Raw genomic sequence first — 5958 nt, 5'->3', positions numbered from 1 at the left:
ACTAAATAATTTAACTATAAATATTAATTTTAAAAATATCAGATTATTAAATTTTGATCAAATGATGAATAATAAAAAAGAAATTGAAATTTCTATCCTTAATTTAACTACTTAATTAAAAAAAAATCAAAAATATTATTTTTTACACTATATCAAAAATATGTTTATATACAAAATACTTAAGTCAAGTCAATATTTTTTTTGTCAAAAAACTTTTTTTCTTAATTTTTTTTTCAGTTGATGGTACAACTCTAACTCATGTAAAGTAAAAATAATTTTTTTTTATTAGATAAAAAAATTAAGTATAAAATCTTAAAATTTCACAATCACACAAGTAGTTGAAGAGATTATTGGATCGCAAATGTCTTTTATTTTATTTGATGATGGTGAAATGAATGGAGAAAGGGGCAGCTCCACGTGTACAAAACGTGTCGCCATGCATGAGGCCCATTCAACCACGTACTATATAGCTTACGCTTTCCCAAATATACCCAACTCCAACCTACTTAAAGGTCGTACATGAACAATTCCCCTATATGACTTGTCGTTTATAGCTCTTTTTCCTATACTGAGATTAATTTATTCAGATGCTTGCAATTTACACCTACAGACTACAGTGTTCACTAACTGGTTATATTATATATTTAAATATATATATATATATGGTATGGTTGAGATGATCAGCTGCTTGAACGTGATTCTGTGCCCCTTGACTTATTGTCATCATCTGGATCTTGATCTTTCATTTTCATTGCGTAGGCCTCGAAGAACTCCTTGTTTTCCTTCTCTAGCTCCTTCTACACTGTGTTACATTTCAATTAATATATATTTATATGTAAAAGATATGATGATGATAAAAAGACGTACGACGTATGACGATATATACATATATGCACTTATATGTTACCTATGGATGTGATTAGAGGCTTGATATTTGCATGCTTACATAGTGCTTCCATGCACTCTTCCTTGCTCAAGTTGAACACGATACACTCTTCTATCAAGTGGTGCACCTGCATATATATCATCCATCTCACATACATATTTATATTACTCACATATAAATTAATAAACAGAACTGATAACACAGAGTAAGACTATATATTCAAATTACCATGTGAATATAAGAAGCAGAAGATGATGAGTCTCCCATATATATATAAATTAAAATATGTATATATTCCTAGGTATGGTATATTACTAGATCGGGAGCTAGAAGGAAGAAGAAATTATCTTAATTCGTATGCAAATAAAGTCAAAAGGGATTATTCAAGAAACTTAATATATATGTGTGTATATATATCGTGACAACAATACATGTATAGTTATATATATGGATTCTACAAAAAGTAGTTCTTGCTTGATAAAAATGAAGGGAAGGGATGATATATATTAGGCAGTGATGACTGAGATTATATGATATATTATAATCAAAATAGGTGGAAATATCATATCGTGGATGAGTTCATATATCAAGTGTTGCACATATATATAATTCATAGAAATGGAATTGGGGAAGGACAGGTGATGATATATTCATATATTATATATATGATAATATAATACAGTATAATAGGTTTGATTGGAGGGGTTCTGTGGGGTCCAAATCCCACGTGGGAGATGGACGATGATTGGTGGGGAGAGGATGAGAGGAGATTCTTTAGGGCAGCCTCTTGTCGTGTCCTACGTGGCCACTATGTGTCATACTCCACGCGAAGCGTGGGCTCCACCTATGCTTACGAGTCACCTCCTTGTTACTCCCATAGTCCATACCCCTTTCCTCTTCAGTTTTCACTATGATCTTTTTCATTTTCTATCCTTTTCAATTTTCCACATCATCATCCTCTTCCTTGGAAGAGGTGGTCTTTTTTATTAGTGTTTTTATAATAAAATGAGTTTATTTGATAGATAAATTCTATAAATTAAGTTTTTATATTAAAAAGTTTTTAGATATCTTTTTGTGTCAATAATTTATTTATTTTGAACAGAAAAAAATTTTAAATTTATTAAAAAAAAATTAGTATTTTAATTTTATTTTTTTTTTGTTCTTTTTGAAGGATTTTTTTTATTAAAATGAAAATATAAAGAGTGTTAAGTGGTATTCTACATGTTTTTTCTTTTATTTTTATTAAATTTTGAGTTTTCACTTTTATGAAAAAAATAATACGCACAAATTTTGATATAATATGATGTTTATTTTAAAATGAATCCCACATGATTTATGAATTATTTTTGGTGCTATATCTATTCTATATAAAGTGTGGCTACATAACAGAATTCTTGGTTTATGAGAAATTTATGAGTGATTATTTATTTATATATAATAAAATAAAAATAAAATAAATCTCATTAAATCCAAAAAAATATGATTGAATTTTTGCTATTAACTTTTCTTCGTGTGGAGATCTAACTGTTTTGAAATGAATATGGTTTTGAAGTTTTGCCACCATTATGAAGTTATGCTTTCAAATAAACTAAGAAAAACCATTGTGAAAACACTGCCCCCTTTGTTTTTTATCTGCTTAACATTAATATGTGTTGCTTTTTCAGGGTCTACCAATTCGTTTTTACTTTGACTTGGAGTTCAGTGGGAGAGAGACTGCAGAAAAAGATGAGATGAAATGGTTGATTTTTTTATATCGGTAATCTTGGATTGGAAGCCTTGGCTCAATTCATTCTCAATTGAAGTAAGTAAAAAATCAATAGTAGTACTTAATTCTGCCTCTAATGTTAAGATTACTTAGGAGATGTATATTACACGGTCCATGTTCAAAGATTTGCATATCTTCAATTCTGCAACAAAGTTTCCGTATGTGCTTATATCACTTTATTGTGTTAATTTATATAATCTTTAAACATAAATCTCTCTCAAAATTTATTATAAATCATGCTTTGAATTAATTGTTACGTATCAATTTGCTGCTAAACATATCTTTTTACTTCACTCTTTAATATATCATTTTTCAGGTATATGATGAATTTTGATGAAAATTAATTTATTTAGTTTTTTGCTCAAGATAGTTTGAAGAAACTTTCGAGGCAGATTGATTCTATGAAGTTTGAACAAGAACAACGTCAGGCTCAAGTTTTCAAAGCTATTGGAGAGAGTGGAGTTTTATTTAATATTAAAGTACGTATATGCAATATCTCTTCTCTTCTCTATTGATAAATGATTGCGGGTGGAGAAACTAAGTAAAACTACTCTATATGAAGAGTTGTCCCTTATCATTTTCTTGACTTCTCCGATACTAAAAATTCAAATTTGGTGTTAAATCAACACCAAAAAACTCTATATATTTCTTTTCCTATTACAATTTGGACATTTCTATTCTAATTTATATCGAATCTAGCTGAGAACGACTGCCACTCTCATCAACTCAAAACCCATTTATATCTCATCTTTTCTCTCTCTTTTTCCATCCCAATATATATATATATATATATATATATATATATATATATACTAGAAGAGAGTTACGCGGCGAGCCACGTAAATATTAGTTTTATTTTAAGTTCTAGGAGAGTTTTTGTTTAAGAATTTAGTGACTAATTGTAAATTATGTTATAAACGTTATGTTTTATAAAACTAATTGTTAAGAATATCATAATTGTATATATAAACCTATAAATATTTTATGTTATAAACGATTTTTTTTATATAGAGTTTAAATTTTATATTGATGATTGTTATTTAGGGTGGGTATTGGTGTAGTTTTTTTAATTTTAAAAAGATTGTTTAATTTCAACTACTCACAAACTCTTTTCATCAAAAAAAAAAAAAAACTACTCACAAACTCTTCCCCAACGTGCTATAAATATAATTCCAAGCATTCTTCTCCTTGTTCACAACTTTCCAAAGACCAAGACTTCTAATTTCATAATTGTACTTACATAACCAAAGACTCGTACAAGTTTAATTTTTTTTTTTTGGGTTTCTATGAAACAATCCCAATTGTCCTAAAGGTTGTACTTTCAGCCGAATTAATAACAGTTTAATCGATCAAATTAGCCCCCCCAACAAAGAAAAAAAAAACCATGTAAAGTAATACTTTTTTCTTTTTTTGAATAACATGTAAAGTAATACTTAATTGTTGACCAGAAAAATTCTCGGAAACAAACAATATGTTGATAAAAGAAAACAAAAATTGCTCCAAGAGATCGCTAGATCCCATATTAACAATCATGGTTAATCCAACTGTATTGCTTCATATCAACAAACATCCCAATTAAAAAGGAAAAAAAAAAAAAGCCAAATTTAAAATCCAGCTAAAATATCAAGCTAAAAAAAGGGTATCTGGAATAGTCGGATAGTGATGAAGAATCGTCGGAATCAGAGGAGTGACGTTGGTGTTTACGATGTCGTTTGGTGTGGGAGCGCGAGATCTTCTTCCGAACCTTGAGAGCATCTTTGTGTTTATTTGCCTAATCTGTTAAGGTAATCGTGTAACAATATTAATATTTGTTAACGTTTAACTAATAAAAAAAATATCAAACAGGGATATACGGTTTGTTATGTTAGAGAGATATGTGGCTAGGATAATTTTTTTTAATTTAAAAAAGATTGTTTAATTTTTTGGATTTAATTATTTGGTTTAAACGTTTAAAAAAAGATTGTTTAATTTTTTGGGTTTAATTATTTATATATTTTTGAAAGTTAACGGGAGATTAAACCTATCGTTAAATTTAACAGAATATTCTTTTATTTTTAAAGTATATTCTGTTAAACCAAGAAATGCGGTTAGATAGGCACTTTTAATATATAAAGATATATATATATATATACCACAATCAAATACCCTCTAATACTCATGTGCGCACGGGGAGTAGGCTAATACCCATAAAATCAAATACACATGCTATTATAGCTATACATTTTACAAAAAAATTAAATTTTTGTAGACTATATTTATAATAATTATTATACTTACTCTATTTTAAGGGCGGCGAGTAACGAAACAGAAATTAAAAACGCAATAGCAAACTGCTTGACATATGAATCTTCTCCAAAATCTTTTGTTTGATTACACGAAATAGTGACTAACATCCAAATTTCAGAGTTGACGAAAAATCTGCAACTGAATGAGGTAAAAACTACTACAATATTTACTTTATAAAACTTTTGTTTCAATATCTTGCTATTATTAACACCATTTGATTTGGATGTAGAAAAAATATTTTTGGATTGAGGCGGCAATAAAAATAGTTGATACTGTCCAGAGTTTTTATTACATGTCATGTGACGCATGTCATAAAAAAATAGATTTATACAGTCGCAATGAAAAAATCATATGTGACAAGCCAACATGCGGCCAAGAAGGATTGCCTACACCACGGTATATTACAAAAAACTTATGATGTTATTGAAATTAAGTTAAAATTAAAAAAGATACTAACAATCTTATCATGCATTTTACAGTGCTATAGCATATGTTGAACTTGATGACAATACAAAGAGCCTATCTGCTGTCATGTTCACTGATATTGTGGAAAAAGTATTTTCGTGTACTATTGCCCAACTAATGAAATATACTGCAGAGGTGTAGTTTTAAAAAAATAAAATAGTTTTACATGCCTTTCATAAGTTGATTTTTTTAATTAAATAAATTATGCACACAATCATCTTAAATAAAAATACATCACTATTTGCAGGAACACCGCCGCTTTGTGGACACTACCATATTCAATTTATCAACGAAAAAATGGACAATCCAGATATATACGGACCCGACTAGAATGAAAAGTGCAAAATACAAAAATTACACTATTGTCTCTATCAAAGCAAATGAAGATTGAAATCCACCAATGACTATCATTAGTTTTCTTATCTACAATTTTTAGACAAATGCTATCTTCAATTATCAACAATTTAGAGATTGATTTTTAATTTTCTTTTATATTACAACCATTTAAGTAATGTTTCTTTAAGTATTGGAACATTAATTTTTAGTTTATTTTTGG

General features: G+C 28.4%; 1 pseudogene; it reads right to left on the bottom strand.

The window, feature by feature from the left end:
- Positions 1–261: 261 nt before the first annotated feature.
- Positions 262–1663, bottom strand: LOC115711207 (uncharacterized; annotated as a pseudogene).
- Between the last annotated feature and the right edge of the window lie 4295 nt (positions 1664–5958).

This window comes from Cannabis sativa, chromosome 3 (genome assembly GCF_029168945.1).
Source record: "Cannabis sativa cultivar Pink pepper isolate KNU-18-1 chromosome 3, ASM2916894v1, whole genome shotgun sequence".
NCBI classification, from domain to species: Eukaryota; Viridiplantae; Streptophyta; class Magnoliopsida; order Rosales; family Cannabaceae; genus Cannabis; species Cannabis sativa.
The sequence above is the reverse complement of the archived record's forward strand: the minus strand, read 5'-3'. Positions and strand labels throughout refer to the sequence as shown.